A 22,898-nucleotide genomic window follows, 5' to 3' on the forward strand; every position below is an offset into this window, starting at 1 on the left:
GAGGTTGTGGTCCCTCTTTTTCCCTTTGTTGTTCTCTATCTCACAGAGTGCTGTCTGTTGTCCTCTGTTATCGGTGCATGGAGTTTTTTTCGTGTAATCATAGCCGCATTACACGGCTGTGTACATGAATTTGCATAATTCTGCATAATTTCCATTTATCGGATACCTATGGGATCTGTCTTGCATGATCACTATGGATGCTCCTCACTTTCATCACTTGAGGTCCCCGGAGCTCCCACGGAGGCTGTTCTATCATTTCATTGTTTTCACTATACATACAGATTTATGCACCTTCTTAGTATAGTATATTAGACGTACTTTTCATGGCACATCTAAGTACACTACATGCATATTTTTAGCTGCACTGCACTGCTATGTGCTTCATTGTTGACGCTCTTGTGACCGTATGCGTCGTTGCATACGTATTGCACATTTTTTTTATTTATTTTTTTTAAATGCGACTTTATTGCAGGATAAGAACAATTATTTTTGTTTATTGTTCCATATGTCGGTTTAGATGCTCGCAGTGGTTTTTTGTCCCTATGTGCGCTTTTTGATGTCTTATGCGTCGCTGCATGCGTGTTCCACATTGTAGTAGAGATCGCTTTCACTTTAGATGTGCTCTTTACTTAAGCAATCTCCATTTTTTTTTTTTTTTTTTTTTTTTTTTTAAGTAATCATAGCCGCATTACACTGCTGTGTACATACATTTGCATAACTTTGCATAATTTCCATCTATCGGATACCTATGGGATCTGTCTTGCACGATCACTATGGATGTTCTTCACTTTCACCACTTAAGGCCCTCGGAGCTCCCATGGAGGCTGTTCTATCATTCAATTGTTTCTCCTATGCATACAGATTTATGCACCTTCTTAGTATAGTACATTAGACGTGCTTTTCATGGCACACCTAAATACACTTCATGCATATTTATAGCCACACTGCACTGCTATGTGCTTCATTGTTTACGCTTTTATGATCGTATGTGTCATTGCATACGCATTGAATTTTTTTTTTATTTTTTTTTTTATATTTTTTTTTTCCCCCACAGGAAGAACTTGTGCTCCACTTGACCCTGGTGGAGTGCAAGGCTACTTCCTGAGTTCCAGTGACTATTTCTGGTACAGGAAGTGCCTGCTTTTCAGCTGGAGAAAAGTTTTTCATAGGAAAGACATGCCCTAGGGCAGAGTAATCAATCTAGCTTTTAATTTAGCCCTAATTAGCCTACTACGAATTGGATATGCAGGTAATATTGCATCCACCTCTTCTTATTCACACTATCTGAGAGATCTTTTGCTACTTTCCCTCTGACACAATGCAATTTGTCACAATTTTTTATTTTGTGTTTGATGCTTTCTGCCTTTGACTAGTGTAGTCTGAATAAGGTGGAGTCTAACCACTCCCACTTTTTAATTCAAAAATGTTATAAAGTTGGTGCTGGCTGCCTGGTCGCCTTTCTCCCCTGATGACGCAAGATTGCGAAACCGGTCGGGAAGGCGACAGGCGGCACCATTTTATTTGAGGTCTTCTATTGACCATTTTATGCGCGCTACTTTTTCGGGGTTCCCAGTGCACGGGCCCCGTATGTGAGTTTCTTTTATCCTTGTTTTTAAATTGTTTTACTTGTTATGTAATAAAGACGGTTTACACTTAGATGTGCCGTACATCTCTTTCATGTCACTATCCTACTGGACTCCTCTTTGGCCAGTCTCTGCAACCTAAGGATATCTAATATATTCTGGAGGAATCTGTGGTGTGCAACATCGCTGGTGAAACGACACCATTTGAAAGTTCTGTGGACCATCTATCAAACTCGTTTACAACCTTATAATGTGGGTTGTTGGAATCTGGTAAGCCTTGCTTCTTTACCTTTTTGTTCGAAGATCCTGTATACCAGAAAATGACGAAAGCTGTATTACTATAGACCTGCACTGACTTTATATATTCAGCGCTTCGTTTCTGTTCATTGTCCACCCGAGCATGGTATCGATCCGCCGCGGTGATCGGACGGTTGGATATTATTAATCGAGCCATCAGCGGCTCGATTGATAAGAACTATCATGCCGTATATGCCCAGCATTAGATTTTTCTGTTAGATTTTCTGTTAGAATGCATAATTAGATTATTTTCTGTAGAGACTGGTCATTATCTCTGGTGCATTGTGTAACGATTGGTGTCAGCAAGCACCGCTATTCTGATCATTGGTGATCTGCAGTATCACCAATAATACAGATGTTATACCTGATTATATGATGATCTGCAGAATCACCAATAATGCAAGTATAGCGTGACACGATACAATCGTACGCAAGAGGGTGATGGGTACAATAGAGTATCTCTATAGAGCACAGAGATACAACCTCCAGCAAGCTGGAACCGCAGACAACACGAATAATATACAGTGTAAATTCAAGTCTGTGGAAATATCCACCACACCGTAATTCCTCAGAGGTGTGGTTACCTCTGAATGGGAATCCTGTGTGTGAGATCCTCCAAAGGACGGAGTGGAGGAGTCTCGGCCTCTAGCAGCAAGGGTTTGCTAGTGGCGGTCGTCTCAAAGAGGCAAGCCTCTGATAGAACCCTACAGTGGGAGACATTCCACTGAAGGGAGAAAGGTCAGACAAAATGAGGTTCGGCAACAGATCAGGCGGCAGCAGTACAGAAACGTGAGACAAGAGAATAGTCAGAAACCAAGCCAATAGTCAATAACGGTACGGGCTGGCGAAGTACAAAATCAGGAAGCAGAGGAGTAGTCAAGACAGGCACAGAATCATACACGATAAATCAAACAGTAATAATATGTGTATATATTGGCGATAAACCAATATATAACACAATATCAGAGACAAGGCTGACAAGGTCTGAGTGCTGACATAGGGTATCGCAAACACAGACGAAGTGTGACTGAAAAGCACTTCCTTATATAGTGCCTGGGAAAGAAGTCTCCACCCCAGGCAGCAGCCAATCAGAGCAGGCTAAAATGTCAGCTGATCTCCAGGTCAGCTGACACGCTTCCTAAGAGTATAAAGGCGTGTCTGTCGGGCGCTCCCGCCCCCTAGAGGCAAGATGGCAGAGTCCTGGTGAGCAGCATGCTGGTGAGTTTGGAGCAGAGTGCTCGGACGGGTTTGCGCAGCGTATGCGGACGAATTTCCGCATCCCGCGTTGGAAAGTCCGCTTGCTGGATTGGATGCGACCATATTTCCTCAATCCATCCGGCGTTGCGGATTTTTCGTTACACATTGTCTTCTAGTTATCTCCTGCTGAGTAGAACAATGCCTAATTGCTAGGCAGGTAGATGGTTAGATAGATAATTTCCAACATGTTGGAATTTATCTATCTGGAAGGTAAATCTTACAGAGAATCTTACAGAAAATTGTATGGTGTATTCCCAGCATAAGTTCTGAATGATTTCTAAAAACCTCTTAAGAATTTCTCTTGGATACTATTGATAAACCTGCCTCAATGTCCTCATTTACAGCTGTTGTTTAAAGATCAAGTAATTTGAATCTCACTCTGCCTGCTGTCCTCCCTCCCTCCTCCACAGAGCAACAGATGCATTGCTAGTCTCTAGGCTAGTGATGCATCTGTAGAGCCCTCAGATCTGTACTGTTGCCTAAGAGATGGAGTCTTAATCCCTGTGGGCGACAGTCCTCATACATGTGTTCAAGATAGATATTTGTTTATATTATTTATGGACAGTTAGAGGCTCTGTTTACTGCTGAAGGCCTGTGTATACTAAGGCGCCATGGCCTATATCATAGTGTAATTAGGTATAATTTGAACAGAGGTGCAAGAACAGATTAAATTATTTAAAGAGGAGCTGTCAGCCATACTATCTCAGAAAAAAAACACATATATAAGTAGATAAATACTTGCTCTACTTATATAACATGTATTGCACTGTCCACATTTTGATTTTTGTGATTTTTCTATAGTAAAAAAAGAGAAAATCCTTCTTGGCATTTAACATTTTAAGTGTGGCTATTTTGAAGCCAATCCTGATGTCATTCTCTGCCCTTCTCTCCTTTGCCTGCTTTGCCCGCTTCACTATAGAAAGTGCATTGTCTCAGCATGAGAAATTGTCAGAAGCCGTTCTCTTGGCCTTGATTCCCTGGACAGTTTGTTGGTTTCCTATGCAGGCTGCATAGTTCAGTCCAGGGAAAAGAGGCCTTTTTGCCAGCTTGCAAGATTTGGGAGGATTGCTGCTGTGGTGACTGATTTGCATCCTCTTATCTTGCAATTTGCATTTTTGCTTCCCTTGAAGGTTTTCAGTATAAATGTCACTTCCTCCCAGAATTCCTGGCTCGTCATAGGTTCTGTTTTGTAAGACTGACCTTAGAGCCTCAGTCTCCTTGTAGCTTGTTGCTAATATATCCTAGTGTAGTTTATTCTTGAGGAGTGCATTTTGCACTCCTACTAGTGCAGTCAGTTTTGTGTATTATTTGTACTGCCTAGTCTTGTCTTGTCCTGTCCTTGTGATCTATCTCCAGCGGTGGCTGATAGTGAATCGATCAGTCCTGTTCCTTGATCGCATTCGCCCTAGCTCTTGGAGTGGTGGATCTCCCTTGTTTGTGTTTTGGAATATAACCTTGGCAGCAGTTGCTACTGGTTACTCCTTCAGTCTGTTTTGTCTGGAACAAATGCTTGCTGTTGTCTGGTGTTAGGCAACCGATTAGCAAGCGTTCCCGCTATCTGTTTTTCTTTGTTTTCCGTGTTCATTTGATAGTCAGAGTTGGTACGTTTTGTCACTGTTGCGCTTCTCGTGCGGTGACCGTGCTATTGACGCGCTTGTCACTGTTGCGCATAAGGTGCGGTGATCGCGTTTAGTTAGTTCATTTGTTATTTTCCTTAGCGTTCGGATTGTAGTATTTGCTGTGTCTTCCTTTACTCAATTCATGCTTTGTCTTTGCTCTGTCTTGTGTTTCTGATAGCAATCGCCTTTCTCACGATTGGCTTTCTCACTCTGGTCTGTTCGATTGTTATATGTCTACCGTCGCCGGGTGGCGACTAGATTGGTAGACATTCATATAGTCTGTCTCTGTTCTTGCTCTCTGAGTTGCTACCTTGTTTATATTGCCCAGTGCTGCTTCATGTTGTGCAATTTCAATCTGGCATCTGTGGTTGTACAGAGGTCTTGTTCATCTGTACTCCACAGCTCCACCTGCTGGTTGGAATTCCCCTCTACAAATGTATTTACATATACTGGGTACTCTGCTTCTGTGATTGTGGGGATTCTCATCTGCTTCAGCGCACTTGGTGTGCGCTGACTGTGGAAATCGACCCAAGATCATTACAGAAATATTGGCCAATCAGAGAGGAACAGATGTGTGGGAGGGGAAAACAGGAGGCAAAGAGGCTTCAGCCAATCAGAATGCATTAGTTAAGCAAAAAAGCAAAAAAGGACAACCCAGCATGCCCTGCAACTTCCTTTTTGTGTACCAAATTTTGTGTGTACCAAATTAGAGTCAGGAAAACTGGGGAATAATCATTTATCAACAAGAAAAGTAATAGTGATTTTTAACTTTTGGATTGCCTGGTTAGCATCCTTATTACTTGTTTACCAGATAAAAATAAAGAATTGATTTTTGATTTTATGCCCTACAGTTACACTTAACAACAGTTTAAAAAGAGAGCTAGTGGTGGGCTTACCTCCCCAAGCAGACTTAAAATAGTCCGTTTTCAGTGGAAAAATTATTTTATACATAACTCCAAAGTTACACGCGTAAAAATACCAGACTGTTTTGATTGTGCTTGGGGAGGTAAGTCCCCCATTACCTCCCGTTTTAACCACTTCAGCCAACAGTGTTGTTCACCTTATGCATCCAAGCAACTTTCACCTCCCATTTATTCGCCAATAACTTTATCACTAATTATCACAATCAATTGATCTATATCTTGTTTTTTCCGCCACTAATTAGGCTTTCTTTGGGTGGTACATTTTGCTAAGAATTATTTTTTTCTAAATCCATTTTAACAGGAAGATTAAGAAAGAAATGGAAAAAAAATCATTGTTTCTCAGATTTTGGCCATTATAGTTTGAAATTTATACATGCTATCGCAATTAAAACCCATGTATTTTATTTGCCCATTTGTCTCGGTTATTACACAATTTAAATGATGTCCCTATCACAATGTATGGCACCGATATTTTATTTAGAAATAGAGTGCATTTTTTCAATTTGCGTTCATCACTATTTACAAGCTTATAATTTTAAAAAATATAAATATACTCTCTTGACACTGTCCACTTATCCTTTACAGTAGAGGTGCTCAAATACCCCTTTTTGAAAATTCGAGTTTGGTCGAATTCGAATAGTAAATTATTCGAGGTCAGTCGAATATTCGAGTCGAATAATTTTTACTATTCGATTCGACCTCGGAATTCGAGCTCACTATTCGAGTCGGTATTCGAGCTCATTATTCGAGCTGACTATTCGAATTGGCCTTAACCTCCCTGGCGGTTTATTTATTTTGCCAGGGAGGCTGCAATGTGGTTTTTTTTAAATTAAAAAAAAATATTTCATGCAGCCAACTGAAAGTTGGCTGCATGAAAGCCCACTAGAGGGCGCTCCGGAAGAGTACTTTCGATCGCCTCCGGCAATCGAAAGTAACAAGATAGGCCGCAATGAGCGGCCTATCTTGTTTCGCTTTCCTCGTCGCCATGGCGACGAGCGGAGTGACGTCATGGACGTCAGTCGACGTCCTGACGTCAGAGCCGCCCGATCCAGCCCCTAGCGCCGGCTGGAACTGTTTGTTCCGGCTGCGCTGGGCTCGGGCGGCTGGGGGGACCCTCTTTCGCCGCTGCACGCGGCGGATCACCGCGGAGCGGCGGCGATCGGGCAGCACACGCGGCTGGCAAAGTGCCAGCTGCGTGTGCTGCTTTTTTCAGAAACAAAATCGGCCCAGCAGGGCCTGAGCGGCGACCTCCGGCGGCATACCCCGAGCTCAGCTCGGGATTACCGCCAAGGAGGTTAAATAGCTTCCAACACTTGTTTTGAGGGTGAATGATGCAAGAAACATCTTTTTTTCCAAGTAACAACAGCAAGTAATTATGTGGGGATGTTCCTTTAAAAAAAAAAGGTGAAAAGAGAAGTTGTGTCCAGAACTGTACTGTATATACTTCTTCTTCTTCTTCTTTATCTTCTATCTTCTTCTTCTTCTATATCTTCTTCTTCTATATCTTCTTCTATATCTTCTTCTTCTTCTATATTGTCTTCTTCTTCTTCTTCTTCTTCTTCTTCTTCTTCTTCATCTTCTTCTTCTTCATCTTCTTCATCTTCTTCATCATCATCTTCTTCATCTTCTTCATCATCATCTTCTTCTTCTTCTTCATCTTCTTCATCTTCATCTTCTTCTTCTTCATCTTCTTCTTCTTCATCTTCTTCTTCATCTTCTTCATCTTCTTCTTCTTCATCTTCTTCTTCATCTTCTTCATCTTCTTCATCTTCTTCTTCTTCTTCATCTTCTTCATCTTCTTTTTCTTCTTCTTCATTTTCTTCTTCTTCATCTTCTTCTTCTTCTCCTTCTTCTTCTTCATCTTCATCTTCTTCTTCTTCATCTTCTTCTTCTTCATCTTCTTCATCTTCTTCTATATCGTCTTCTTCTTCACTTATTTCTCTTTTCAATTTTTTTTTTAAAGAAATGCAGCTATTTTTGAGTGTAACAAATAGCTGGTGGCGCACGCATGTCGGAAGCGCCATTGTATGTGCTCCCTGGCAGTGGAAACACACAGACAGCAGGAGGTAAATTCAGCAGCAGGAGGAGGAGGATGAGTGTGTGGCAGCAGGCAGTCAATGAGGCAGGCAGCGTGTCCAATACACAACTGGGACAACACAGTTTTCAACCCGGGCACCTCAGAAAAATTAAACCTTTTTTTTTTTTTTAATGGTTTTTTGGTTTTGTTTGTACAACCAATTACACAGATATATAGCTATTGTTTGACGTAATAGCTGGTGGCAGAGTGGCAGCAGAATGTAATTCTGTGCACCCTGGCAGTGGGAAACACAGACCGACAGCAGCAGTAGCAGGAGGAATGGAGGAGTAATGTGAGCAGCTATTGTTTGACGTAATAGCTGGTGGCAGAGTGGCAGCAGAATGTAATTCTGCAATTTCTGTGTACCCTGGCAGTGGGAAACACAGACCGACAGCAGCAGCAGCAGCAGGAGGAATGGAGGAGTAATGTGAGCAGCTATTGTTTGACGTAATAGCTGGTGGCAGTGTGGCAGCAGAAGGTAATTCTGTGTACCCTGGCAGTGGGAAACACAGACAGACAGCAGCAGCAGGAGGAATGGAGGAGTAGTGTGAGTGTGGCAGCAGGCAGGCAGCGTGACATAATAGCCCTGGTACCTACCGTCTTTCCCCGAATTTAAGACATCCTCTGAAAGTAAGCCCTAGTAATTATTTCGAGTGTGCTCGAAATATAAGACCTACTCCTAAAATAAGCCCTAGTAAAAATTTAGCCTGTATCCCTCTAAAAGAAGTCCTAAGCGGCAGACCTGTTCTCCCCGTCCCCCCGCCTGCCCGCCCGCAGCCTCGCTTTACCTCCTGGCTGCTAGTGCTCCTGGCCCCGTCCTGCAGAGAATCCACATCCTCCTGTGTAATGCCGGCATAATTCACACACCGCAGATTAGCGGTGACGTCTGGTAAAGGCAGCTAATGTATCCAATGAGAGCGCTGCCCTATACAGGAAGTAATCTTTGTTTACTTCCTGTATAGGGCAGCGCTCTCATTGGATACATTAGCTGCCTTTACCAGACGTCACCGCTAATCTGCGGTGTGTGAATTATGCCGGCATTACACAGGAGGAGGTGGATTCTCTGCAGGACGGGGCCAGGAGCACTAGCAGCCGGGAGGTAAAGCGAGGCTGCGGGCGGGCAGGCGGGGGGACGGGGAGAACAGGTCTGCCGCTTAGGACTTCTTTTGGGGGAATCTGGACTTTCTCCAGGAGGGAACCAGGACGGGAGCAGTGGAAGTTGTAAAGCATGCGGGGGAGAGCAGGTCTGCTTCTAAGGGGAATCCACAAGTCTGACAGCCACAAGGGCTTATTTAGCCGGGAGCAGAGGGGGAATCTGCCTTTATACTGTACACTAAAGGTGATGGCTACCCCCGGAAAATATAAGACCTCCCCGAAAATAAGCCCTAGCACATTTTTTGAAGGGTAAATTAATATAAGACAGTGTCTTATTTTCGGGGAAACACGGTAGCGGTGATACCAGGGCTGTAAATAAACACAACAGGAGGTCCCAGACAGCGGTCGTGCAGCCCACATTGTGTCCAATACACAACTGGGACAACACAGTTTTCAACCCGGGCACCTCAGAAAAATTAAACCTTTTTTTTTTTTTTTTTTATGGTTTTTTGGTTTTGTTTGTACAACCAATTACACAGATATATAGCTATTGTTTGACGTAATAGCTGGTGGCAGAGTGGCAGCAGAATGTAATTCTGCAATTTCTGTGTACCCTGGCAGTGGGAAACACAGACCGACAGCAGCAGCAGCAGGAGGAATGGAGGAGTAATGTGAGCAGCTATTGTTTGACGTAATAGCTGGTGGCAGTGTGGCAGCAGAAGGTAATTCTGTGTACCCTGGCAGTGGGAAACACAGACAGACAGCAGAAGGGCAGTACACAGCAGCCCACTGTAGGTGTAAAATGTGTGGCTGCAGGCGACGTAATTGTCAAACTGAACCAGGCTGGCTTAGTGAGCAGGAGCCAGGAGGTGGTAAAGGGTGGTAAGGCACATTAACGATGGTTCTCGCCGACAACAGGGGCCAGGAACTCGCCTTCCACCCACGCCTGGTTCATCTTGAGAAACGTCAGTCTGTCCACAGACTTGTGAGACAGACGTGAGCGTTTCTCGGTGACCACGCCACCAGCTGCACTGAAGCAGCGCTCGGACAGCACGCTGGAAGGGGGGCAGGACAGCACTTCCAGGGCGTACTGCGCCAGCTCGCTCCAAATCTCCAGGCGCTTGACCCAATACTCCATGGGATCAACAGGGGCATCGCTGTCAAGCCCGCTGTAGGACCCCATGTAGTCAGCCACCATGCGGGTCAGGCGCTGGCTGTGACCAGAGGAGGATGCTGCTGCATCATGCACCTCCTCTCTAGTCACTGCTGCCGGAGCCTCTACAGTCCTGTAGAGCTCGTGGCTGAGAGACAGCAGGTCTGTGGGGCGCTTGCTGCTGGATGCAGGCACCTGCTGCTGCCTCTGTGCTGGCTGCTGGACAGTGGGGGTGGAAGGCTGGGGGAAGGCTTCCTCCAAGCGCTCAACAAGGGCCTGCTGCAAGCTCCTTATTTGTTGCGCTGGGTCTCCTCCTGCAGGCGGCAGGAACTGGCTCAACTTCCCCTTGAGGCGTGGGTCCAACATCATGCTGATCCAGATGTCCTCCCTCTGCTTCATCTGGATCACCCTGGGGTCCTTGCGCATGCATGCCAGCATGTGCGCTGCCATTGGGAAGAGGCGGGCCACGTGTGCTGGCACATCGACGGCAGTGCTGTCCTCCTCATCCTCCTCCTCTGCCGCCTCATCCTCTCTCCACCCCCGCACCAACTCAGCTGCGCTGTGCTGATCCCCCTCATCAGCTGCAAGGTCAGGGACCTCCACCAAGTCCTCTTCCTCCTCCCCCTCAGAGGTGGACTGTGCAGCTGCTTGCCGCTCCTGCTGGTCCAAGGCTGCCGCTCCCTGTTCCAGCAAAGCATCGAGGGCCCTGTTCAGCAGACAAACCAGGGGCACCCACTCGCAGACCATAGCATGGTCCCTGCTCACCATGTTAGTGGCCTGCAGAAAGGGAGCCAGCACTAAGCACACCTGCTGCATGTGCCTCCAGTCATCGTCGGGGACGATGGACGGGATGTTGCTGGTCTTGTCCCTTCTCCGAGCGGCGGAAACAGTAGCCAGGGCAAGGTACTGGTTGACAGCGTGCTTCTGTTCAACCAGACGCTCCAACATCGCCAGGGTGGAGTTCCAGCGAGTCGGAACGTCAAGGATCAGCCGATGGCGTGGCAGCTCCAGCTCCTTTTGCACGTCTTCCAGGCTCGCACAGGCTGCAGCCGAGCGCCGGAAGTGACGCACAACGTTCCTTGCCGTTTCCAGCAGTTCGCCCATCCCCTGGTAGGTGCGCAAGAACTTTTGCACCACCAGGTTCAGCACGTGGGCAAGACAGGGGATGTGGGTCAGGTTTCCCCTGTCTATTGCGGCAACCAGATTGGCCCCATTGTCGGCCACCACCTCTCCGACTCTGAGGCCTCTGGGGGTCAGCCAAATCCTCTCCTGCTCCTGGAGTTTGGCCAACACATGGGTTGCCGTCAGCTTGGTCTTCCCAAGGCTGACCAAGTGCAGCAGCGCTTGGCAGTGGCGGGCCTTCACGCTGCTGCTGAGGCAGGGGGTTTGGCCAGATGTGCCGGAGGATGGCAGAGGATCGGAGGAACCTGCTGCAGTTCCCCTGACCCTGCGGGGGGGCACCACCCACTGTGTTGCTGCTGCTGTGCCCGCTGCTCCTCTCCCATCCTCACCCCCTTCCACCAAGCTGACCCAGTGGACAGTGAAAGACAGGTAGCGGCCTGTCCCGAAGCGGCTGCTCCAGGAGTCCATGGTGACGTGGACCCTTTCACCAACCGCGTGCTCCAGCCCTCGCTTCACATTGGCCATCACAAAGCGGTGCAGTGCAGGAATGGCCTTGCGGGCGAAGAAGTGTCTGCTGGGGAGCTGCCAGTCTGGGGCTGCACAAGCAAGCAGCGCACGCGTGTCGCTCCCCTCCTGCACAAGCGTGTACGGCAGGAGTTGGGAGCACATGGCCCGTGCCAGCAAGCCGTTCAGCTGCCGCACGCGACGGCTGCTGGGAGGCAGAGCCCTAACCACCCCCTGGAAGGACTCACTCAAAAGGCTCTGGCGTGGCCTTTTGCTGGCACGGGAATCAGCAGACACAGCAGAGGAGGCCACTGAGGACTGGCTGCCAGAACAGGCCTCAGTGTCGGCGGCAGGAGTTGCAGAGGGGGGAGGAGCAGTGCGTTTCCGCACTCCTGCTGGTGCTGCTGGAGGAGCAGGAGGGCGGGTGGCTGCTGTTGCTGCTGCTGCTGCTGAAGGCTGTGCAGTGATGGGTGTGGTGCCACTGCCAGCACCAGATGCCTTCAGCCTCTGGAACTCCTCATGCTGGTGGAAATGTTTTGCAGCAAGGTGGTTGATGAGCGAGCTGGTGCTGAACTTTAAGGGGTCTGCAGCTCTGCTCAACTTCCGCTGACAGTGGTTGCAAGTGGCGTACTTGCTGTACACTGTGGGCATGGTGAAAAAACGCCAGATTGGTGACAAAAACGACCCCCTACGGCATGGAACCGCTGCTGCCTGTCTCCCTGTGGTGGTTGGGGGGGGGGCTTGGGTGCGGCTGGTGGTGGTACTGGCAGATGCTGCTGCTGCTGCTGCTGAGCCTGAGACACCAGCAGGCTGTGGGACCTGCCTACTGCTGCCAATGCTTGCAATGATGCGCCTCCTTGCAAGGCCCACAAGCGCATCCTCCTCCTCCTCCTCAGAGCTGCTGAGGACGACACCCCCTGGAGGTGGTGGCACCCAGTCTCTGTCTGTCGCCGTGTCATCATCATCCTCCCCCTCCTGAAACATGTCCTGCTGGGATGATGACCCCCCAAACTCCTCTCCTGATGCACTGATGCATGGATGGGCTGCTTGACTGTCGCCACAGTCTTGCTGTCCAATCCTTCATCCCCCAAAGTGCCCATCAGCATCTCCTCCTCCAAATCGCCAACAACAGCAGACAATACCCTGATGGTGCCTGGGGTAAAAATACTGCTGAGTGACAGATCGCCAACTTGTGACGGTGAACTGGCCTCCTCCCCAGGCCCTGCTGGGCGGCTGCTGCGAACACGGGTGGTGGTGGTGGTGGTGAGGGTGGAGGCCTCGGATGCAGAGCTGATGGCGTGCTGCTCATCCTCCGTCATCAGTTGCACCACAGTGTCTGCATCCTTTTCCTCAATGGGACGTTTCCGACCCGGCTGGAGGAAAATCGGAGCAGGTGCTACACGCTGCTGCTGCTGTGTCTCTGCAGCGTGAGTTGCAGATGCTCCTGCTGGGCGGCACCCAAGGCGTCCACGGCCAGTGGCTATGGGAGGAATGTTAGCCACTGACGCTGCTGCTGCTGCTGCTGCTGCGGAACTGTGCATGGTGGCGCGGCCGCGGCTTGCCACAATGCTGCTCCCTCTCCTCCTGATTCCCTTGCTGCCCTTCCCCTTGCCCAAACCGCGCTGGCTGCCACTTCCAGACATCTTCGATGTTTTGGGCGTAAACACAAAAGTTTTTGAAAAGGGCGGGAGAAAAGTGGGGTACTTTAATGGAGTGGGTTGGTGGGTGTGGTGACTGAGTGAGTGTCCCGACTCCCTAGTACAGTAAGTAAGTAGTAACAGTCAGGAAGTACAACTAGCAGCAGTTACAATAATCAGTAGTAATCACAAGGAAATAGAGTGTGTGTACACTACAGACAGTGAGTGCACGCACGCGCAAACACGCGCAGGAGCTGGCCTATGAACAGAGAGTGAGTGAGTGTCCCTAGTACAGTAAGTAAGTAGTAACAGTCAGGAAGTACAACTAGCAGCAGTTACAATAATCAGTAGTAATCACAAGGAAATAGAGTGTGTGTACACTACAGACAGTGAGTGCACGCACGCGCAAACACGCGCAGGAGCTGGCCTATGAACAGAGAGTGAGTGAGTGTCCCTAGTACCGTAAGTAAGTAGTAACAGTCAGGAAGTACAACTAGCAGCAGTTACAATAATCAGTAGTAATCACAAGGAAATAGAGTGTGTGTACACTACAGACAGTGAGTGCACGCACACGCAAACACGCGCAGGAGCTGGCCTATGAACAGAGAGTGAGTGAGTGAGTGTCCCTAGTACAGTAAGTAAGTAGTAACAGTCAGGAAGTACAACTAGCAGCAGTTACAATAATCAGTAGTAATCGCAAGGAAATAGAGTGTGTGTACACTACAGACAGTGAGTGCACGCACGCGCAAACACGCGCAGGAGCTGGCCTATGAACAGAGAGTGAGTGAGTGTCCCTAGTACCGTAAGTAAGTAGTAACAGTCAGGAAGTACAACTAGCAGCAGTTACAATAATCAGTAGTAATCACAAGGAAATAGAGTGTGTGTACACTACAGACAGTGAGTGCACGCACGCGCAAACACGCGCAGGAGCTGGCCTATGAACAGAGAGTGAGTGAGTGAGTGTCCCTAGTACAGTAAGTAAGTAGTAACAGTCAGGAAGTACAACTAGCAGCAGTTACAATAATCACTATCAGTAGTAATCACAAGGAAATAGAGTGTGTGTACACTACAGACAGTGAGTGCACGCACGCGCAAACACGCGCAGGAGCTGGCCTATGAACAGAGAGTGAGTGAGTGTCCCTAGTACAGTAAGTAAGTAGTAACAGTCAGGAAGTACAACTAGCAGCAGTTACAATAATCAGTAGTAATCACAAGGAAATAGAGTGTGTGTACACTACAGACAGTGAGTGCACGCACGCGCAAACACGCGCAGGAGCTGGCCTATGAACAGAGAGTGAGTGAGTGTCCCTAGTACAGTAAGTAAGTAGTAACAGTCAGGAAGTACAACTAGCAGCAGTTACAATAATCAGTAGTAATCACAAGGAAATAGAGTGTGTGTACACTACAGACAGTGAGTGCACGCACGCGCAAACACGCGCAGGAGCTGGCCTATGAACAGAGAGTGAGTGAGTGTCCCTAGTACCGTAAGTAAGTAGTAACAGTCAGGAAGTACAACTAGCAGCAGTTACAATAATCAGTAGTAATCACAAGGAAATAGAGTGTGTGTACACTACAGACAGTGAGTGCACGCACGCGCAAACACGCGCAGGAGCTGGCCTATGAACAGAGAGTGAGTGAGTGAGTGTCCCTAGTACAGTAAGTAAGTAGTAACAGTCAGGAAGTACAACTAGCAGCAGTTACAATAATCAGTAGTAATCGCAAGGAAATAGAGTGTGTGTACACTACAGACAGTGAGTGCACGCACGCGCAAACACGCGCAGGAGCTGGCCTATGAACAGAGAGTGAGTGAGTGTCCCTAGTACAGTAAGTAAGTAGTAACAGTCAGGAAGTACAACTAGCAGCAGTTACAATAATCAGTAGTAATCACAAGGAAATAGAGTGTGTGTACACTACAGACAGTGAGTGCACGCACGCGCAAACACGCGCAGGAGCTGGCCTATGAACAGAGAGTGAGTGAGTGTCCCTAGTACAGTAAGTAAGTAGTAACAGTCAGGAAGTACAACTAGCAGCAGTTACAATAATCAGTAGTAATCACAAGGAAATAGAGTGTGTGTACACTACAGACAGTGAGTGCACGCACGCGCAAACACGCGCAGGAGCTGGCCTATGAACAGAGAGTGAGTGAGTGTCCCTAGTACAGTAAGTAAGTAGTAACAGTCAGGAAGTACAACTAGCAGCAGTTACAATAATCAGTAGTAATCACAAGGAAATAGAGTGTGTGTACACTACAGACAGTGAGTGCACGCACGCGCAAACACGCGCAGGAGCTGGCCTATGAACAGAGAGTGAGTGAGTGTCCCTAGTACCGTAAGTAAGTAGTAACAGTCAGGAAGTACAACTAGCAGCAGTTACAATAATCAGTAGTAATCACAAGGAAATAGAGTGTGTGTACACTACAGACAGTGAGTGCACGCACGCGCAAACACGCGCAGGAGCTGGCCTATGAACAGAGAGTGAGTGAGTGAGTGTCCCTAGTACAGTAAGTAAGTAGTAACAGTCAGGAAGTACAACTAGCAGCAGTTACAATAATCAGTAGTAATCGCAAGGAAATAGAGTGTGTGTACACTACAGACAGTGAGGGCACGCACGCGCAAACACGCGCAGGAGCTGGCCTATGAACAGAGAGTGAGTGAGTGTCCCTAGTACCGTAAGTAAGTAGTAACAGTCAGGAAGTACAACTAGCAGCAGTTACAATAATCAGTAGTAATCACAAGGAAATAGAGTGTGTGTACACTACAGACAGTGAGTGCACGCACGCGCAAACACGCGCAGGAGCTGGCCTATGAACAGAGAGTGAGTGAGTGAGTGTCCCTAGTACAGTAAGTAAGTAGTAACAGTCAGGAAGTACAACTAGCAGCAGTTACAATAATCACTATCAGTAGTAATCACAAGGAAATAGAGTGTGTGTACACTACAGACAGTGAGTGCACGCACGCGCAAACACGCGCAGGAGCTGGCCTATGAACAGAGAGTGAGTGAGTGTCCCTAGTACAGTAAGTAAGTAGTAACAGTCAGGAAGTACAACTAGCAGCAGTTACAATAATCAGTAGTAATCACAAGGAAATAGAGTGTGTGTACACTACAGACAGTGAGTGCACGCACGCGCAAATACGCGCAGGAGCTGGCCTATGAACAGAGAGTGAGTGAGTGTCCCTAGTACCGTAAGTAAGTAGTAACAGTCAGGAAGTACAACTAGCAGCAGTTACAATAATCAGTAGTAATCACAAGGAAATAGAGTGTGTGTACACTACAGACAGTGAGTGCACGCACGCGCAAACACGCGCAGGAGCTGGCCTATGAACAGAGAGTGAGTGAGTGAGTGTCCCTAGTACAGTAAGTAAGTAGTAACAGTCAGGAAGTACAACTAGCAGCAGTTACAATAATCAGTAGTAATCGCAAGGAAATAGAGTGTGTGTACACTACAGACAGTGAGTGCACGCACGCGCAAACACGCGCAGGAGCTGGCCTATGAACAGAGAGTGAGTGAGTGTCCCTAGTACCGTAAGTAAGTAGTAACAGTCAGGAAGTACAACTAGCAGCAGTTACAATAATCAGTAGTAATCACAAGGAAATAGAGTGTGTGTACACTACAGACAGTGAGTGCACGCACGCGCAAACACGCGCAGGAGCTGGCCTATGAACAGAGAGTGAGTGAGTGAGTGTCCCTAGTACAGTAAGTAAGTAGTAACAGTCAGGAAGTACAACTAGCAGCAGTTACAATAATCACTATCAGTAGTAATCACAAGGAAATAGAGTGTGTGTACACTACAGACAGTGAGTGCACGCACGCGCAAACACGCGCAGGAGCTGGCCTATGAACAGAGAGTGAGTGAGTGTCCCTAGTACAGTAAGTAAGTAGTAACAGTCAGGAAGTACAACTAGCAGCAGTTACAATAATCAGTAGTAATCACAAGGAAATAGAGTGTGTGTACACTACAGACAGTGAGTGCACGCACGCGCAAACACGCGCAGGAGCTGGCCTATGAACAGAGAGTGAGTGAGTGTCCCTAGTACAGTAAGTAAGTAGTAACAGTCAGGAAGTACAACTAGCAGCAGTTACAATAATCAGTAGTAATCACAAGGAAATAGAGTGTGTGTACACTACAGACAGTGAGTGCACGCACGCGCAAACACGCGCAGGAGCTGGCCTATGAACAGAGAGTGAGTGAGTGAGTGTCCCTAGTACAGTAAGTAAGTAGTAACAGTCAGGAAGTACAACTAGCAGCAGTTACAATAATCAGTAGTAATCGCAAGGAAATAGAGTGTGTGTACACTACAGACAGTGAGTGCACGCACGCGCAAACACGCGCAGGAGCTGGCCTATGAACAGAGAGTGAGTGAGTGTCCCTAGTACAGTAAGTAAGTAGTAACAGTCAGGAAGTACAACTAGCAGCAGTTACAATAATCAGTAGTAATCACAAGGAAATAGAGTGTGTGTACACTACAGACAGTGAGTGCACGCACGCGCAAACACGCGCAGGAGCTGGCCTATGAACAGAGAGTGAGTGAGTGTCCCTAGTACAGTAAGTAAGTAGTAACAGTCAGGAAGTACAACTAGCAGCAGTTACAATAATCAGTAGTAATCACAAGGAAATAGAGTGTGTGTACACTACAGACAGTGAGTGCACGCACGCGCAAACACGCGCAGGAGCTGGCCTATAAACAGAGAGTGAGTGAGTGTCCCTAGTACCGTAAGTAAGTAGTAACAGTCAGGAAGTACAACTAGCAGCAGTTACAATAATCAGTAGTAATCACCAGGAAATAGAGTGTGTGTACACTACAGACAGTGAGTGCACGCACGCGCAAACACGCGCAGGAGCTGGCCTATGAACAGAGAGTGAGTGAGTGAGTGAGTGAGTGTCCCTAGTACAGTAAGTAAGTAGTAACAGTCAGGAAGTACAACTAGCAGCAGTTACAATAATCAGTAGTAATCACAAGGAAATAGAGTGTGTGTACACTACAGACAGTGAGTGCACGCACGCGCAAACACGCGCAGGAGCTGGCCTATGAACAGAGAGTGAGTGAGTGTCCCTAGTACCGTAAGTAAGTAGTAACAGTCAGGAAGTACAACTAGCAGCAGTTACAATAATCAGTAGTAATCACAAGGAAATAGAGTGTGTGTACACTACAGACAGTGAGTGCACGCACGCGCAAACACGCGCAGGAGCTGGCCTATGAACAGAGAGTGAGTGAGTGTCCCTAGTACAGTAAGTAAGTAGTAACAGTCAGGAAGTACAACTAGCAGCAGTTACAATAATCAGTAGTAATCACAAGGAAATAGAGTGTGTGTACACTACAGACAGTGAGTGCACGCACGCGCAAACACGCGCAGGAGCTGGCCTATGAACAGAGAGTGAGTGAGTGTCCCTAGTACAGTAAGTAAGTAGTAACAGTCAGGAAGTACAACTAGCAGCAGTTACAATAATCACTATCAGTAGTAATCACAAGGAAATAGAGTGTGTGTACACTACAGACAATGAGTGCACGCACGCGCAAACACGCGCAGGAGCTGGCCTATGAACAGTGACTGAGTGAGTGTCCCTACTACAGTAAGTAAGTAGTAACTGTCAGGAAGTAGAATTTACAATAATCAATCAGTAATCAGAAGGAAATAGAGTGTGTGTACAGTACACAGACAGTGAGTGCACACACACACGCAGGAGTCCGAGCTAGTAGCCTAGTATGAACAGTGACAGTGAGTGTCCTAGTACAGTTACAGTAGTATATAACTACAATACAAAATACAATCACTAAGTAGTAAAGGGACAGCAGAAATACTGTCTAATACTATCTAATACTGTCTAATACTGTCTAATACTAATGAGAAATAAACTAACAGAGGACAGGAGGACAGCTGCCCACACAGGCAGGCCCTGAGGCCTAAAGCTGTAAGCCTGCAGCAGCTGGCCTGTCTCTATGTAACACAAAAGCTACTAACTAAAATACAATGTCTATCTAACTAACAACAATATAGGTGTGTATAGGAGGTGTATGTGAGCAAAAACGCTAGGTAAATGACCACAATAAAGCTCTTGCTAAGCCAAAGCACAAAGGAGCAACTCTCTCTCTATGCAAGTCTCAGGCAAGGACGGAGAAACGGAACATGGCGGCCGCTATTTATAGGGTAGGGGCTGGCCAGGGTCCCCCTCTGTGATTGGCTGCCGTCAGAGGGCCTGGGAGCCCTCTGATTGGCTCTAAGGACATCAATCTGGGCTATGACGCTATTCGAGCTCGGTATTCGAGCTCGAATAGCGCCGTTTGCTCGAATAGCTCGAATAGTGAATGGGCTATTCGCGTTTACTCGAATAGCCCATTCGAATAGCTGCAGCTATTCGGAGCTCGAATACCGAGCTCGAATAGCTGAAAAAGAGCTCGAATATTCGAGCTACTCGAATATTCGAGCTCTGCTGAGCACCACTGCTTTACAGCACCGGCTACAAAACACCAAGTGAAAGAACTAATAAAATATCGTTCCTTGAAAGGTTTGACACCCCAACACCTTCAGAACAGCCTCAATCTAGGCGGACTGACAGAACACAACTTAGGCCTTGAATCCATGGTCCTTAAATATAACCACGATGTCTCAGCCGCTTTTGACACCATAGCTCCCTTAAAGATTAAACGTTCCGCACCATTACATCACGCTCGCTGGTTTGACAACTCTATAAAGGAACTAAAGAAAGAAACAGGGACGCAGACTGGAACGAAGGTGGCGCAAACATCAGTCCCCTGATGACAAACTTTCCCTAATTGCTCACCTGAAAAAATATCAAACGATGATTAACAAAAAGAAGTCCTCATTCCTGTCTCACGAAATTGCAAATGCAGCCAACAGACCTGCCCAACTCTTCTGCACGGTTGACAGGCTCTGCAATCCATCTTGCAGGAAATCCAGCATCAGACCTTCACAACAGGAACTGTGCGAGAAATTTGCCCACTTCTTCTCAGACAAAGTCTCCTCCATACGATTTGCCATTCAATTCACAGCCCCAGAAACCCATGCAGAGCCATATAACAGGTGCAAAAATAGCCTACCACCATGGTCTGATTTTATGGTAATTAAACTGAAGAAGACATCTTGGATATCCTCTCAAACCTTCGCCAGATTACCTGCGATCTGGACCCTGGCCCCACTAAGTTCATGTTGAAATGCCCTGAACTATTTACACTGGCATTCCACAAAATAGTCAATGGTTCCTTACAAGAAGGGTGGTTTCCCTCTACTCTGAAAGAAGCAATCGTCAGGCCACTACTCAAGAAACCATCCTTAGACCCAGATGCTCTAAACAGCTACAGACCTGTCTCAAACCTCCCCTTTCTGGGAAAAGTTATTGAAAAGGATGTCTACCTCCAACTTAAAGCCAGGCTCTCCAGAAACAACATCATTCACCCTCTTCAATCTGGCTATCTGGAAATATCACAGCTGTGAAACAGCCCTCACCCAGATTTGCAATGATCTGCTCATTGCAAGAGACAAGGGTCAATGTTCCATCCTAATTTTGCTAGACCTCTCAGCGGCTTTTGACACAGTCGATCATGAAATCTTTCTCAACAGGCTACAAGAGTACTGTGGCATAGATGGCATTGTTCTCCGGTGGTTCAACTCCTTCCTGGCTGGCAGAACACAAAGGGTAGCCTTAGGGCCCTTCCTCTCCAACCCTGTACCACTAAAATACGGTGTACCTCAGGGCGCAATATTATCCCCTTTACTTTTCACCATATACATGCTGCCACTTGGAAAAATCATACAAAAACATTGCCTGACATATCATTGCTATGCTGATGACACCCAGCTATATTTGTCATTCAAACCTGGCGTCACAGACCCTACTCCACAAATAAACGCATGCTTAGCTGAGCTTCAGGAGTGGATGAATAATAATTGGCTAAAACTTAATGCTGACAAAACTGAGGTTCTTGTTATCGAGGGCCAGGGCTCAACAGCAAAGCAGCCCCAGTCTCAACCAACACCGCTAAGGATAGGGAGCTCAGACCTGAACAACTCAGACTGTGTCCGCAGCCTGGGAGTACTGATTGATGGGAAATTAAGCTTCAGGAATCAAATCTCAGCTGTTGTGAAACATTCCTTTTTTCATCTAAGGAATATTGCAAGGATTAAACACCTCATTCCTTCAGAGGATCTTCCAACCCTAGTTCATGCCTTCGTCACATCAAGGTTAGACTACTGCAGCGTCCTCTACACAGGCCTGCATAAGAAAGACTTATGCCGCCTGCAATTAGTACAGAATGCCGCCGCAAGGCTGTTAACGAGCCAACCCCGCCATTGCCACAAAACACCAACCCTGTGCTCACTCCACTGGCTACCGAAAAAATGGAGAATTCTGTTTAAGATTGGCTTACTGACATTCAAATCCTTGCACAATCTGGGCCCTGGATACCTGAAGGACTTGTTGCAACTGTATCACACCCCCCACAATCTTAGATCAAAAGGACATAACACCTTGGTCACACCCAGAGTCCACCTCAAAACCTTTGGAGACAGAGCCTTTTGTCATGCTGCCCCTACACTTTGGAACTCCCTGCCACACCCAATCAGGACAGCTCTATCCCTGGAAGCATTCAAGTCTAAACTGAAAACCTACCTCTTCAGTCTGGCATTTATGAACATCTGACTATCTCCTCTGTAACACAACCCAGCCTGCAACCGTGTATTAATCTGAGACACTATGCGCTTTGAGTCCTATGGGAGAAAAGCGCTTTACAAATGTTATTGTTATGTTATTGTTATGTTATGACATGCATATTTAAAAAGTTCAGATCCTTAGGTAAATATTTGTTGTTGTTTTTTTTTATTGTAATTTTTTTTAATTTTTTTAAAATGTGTTTGGGTAATTTTTGGTGTGGGAAGTAAACAGCTAATTTTAAATGTAAAGTAATGTAATTATTTAATAAAAAGTGTATGTGGGTGCAGTTTACTATTTGGCCACAAGATGACATTCAAAAATGCCCTGGAAGCGTACGATCACACTTCCAGTAACTAGAAAGAGGATGGGGAACTTTTTTTTTTTGCAGAAAAACCACGGTCTCTAATAAGAGACCTTCGGTTTTTCTGGGGGGGGACTTAGATCGGTGAATGGGAACTATATTCCCATTCACTGATCGGGGGACTAACGGCAGGCAGTGGGAGCGCGCGCGATCGTGCGCCTCCGGCAGCAGGAGCTGCACAGTCTATCTGGACAGATATATCCGTCCAGATAGAACGAAGTGGTTAAACTGTTTTTAAAAATTTGATCTGTACTTGCGCTTCTGTTCAAATTACAGTATATCTAATTATCTAAAGTCCACCCTGTTGGAGGGGGGGGGGTCACCCCTTGTTTTTCTCTTGTCTACAGAGCGACTTTTAACCCAAGTGGGGTGGGGTCTAATCTTCCCACCTGCCATAACAGTGGTTGCCTTAATGGTAACCCACCTTTGTGTGTATCCTGTTTGCGATATTTGTATAACACACCAAGGGGTTGATTCACTAACCGGTATAATGAGCGCTGCAGCAGCACTCATTAAAAAACAATTAGCGGGCTTTATAGAGGCTACGCTCGCTCCCTGCAGCATAGCATGCCTTATACTTGGTAACGCTTGTTGTTTCCTTAGC

General features: G+C 46.9%; 1 protein-coding gene across 1 annotated transcript in view; it reads left to right on the forward strand.

Moving 5' to 3' along the window:
• Window positions 1-22,898, forward strand: part of NRN1L (neuritin 1 like) — a 194,147-nt gene that overhangs the window by 91,114 nt on the left and 80,135 nt on the right. The window lies entirely within an intron of this gene.

Source organism: Hyperolius riggenbachi, chromosome 11 (genome assembly GCF_040937935.1).
Source record: "Hyperolius riggenbachi isolate aHypRig1 chromosome 11, aHypRig1.pri, whole genome shotgun sequence".
Lineage (NCBI taxonomy): Eukaryota > Metazoa > Chordata > Amphibia > Anura > Hyperoliidae > Hyperolius > Hyperolius riggenbachi.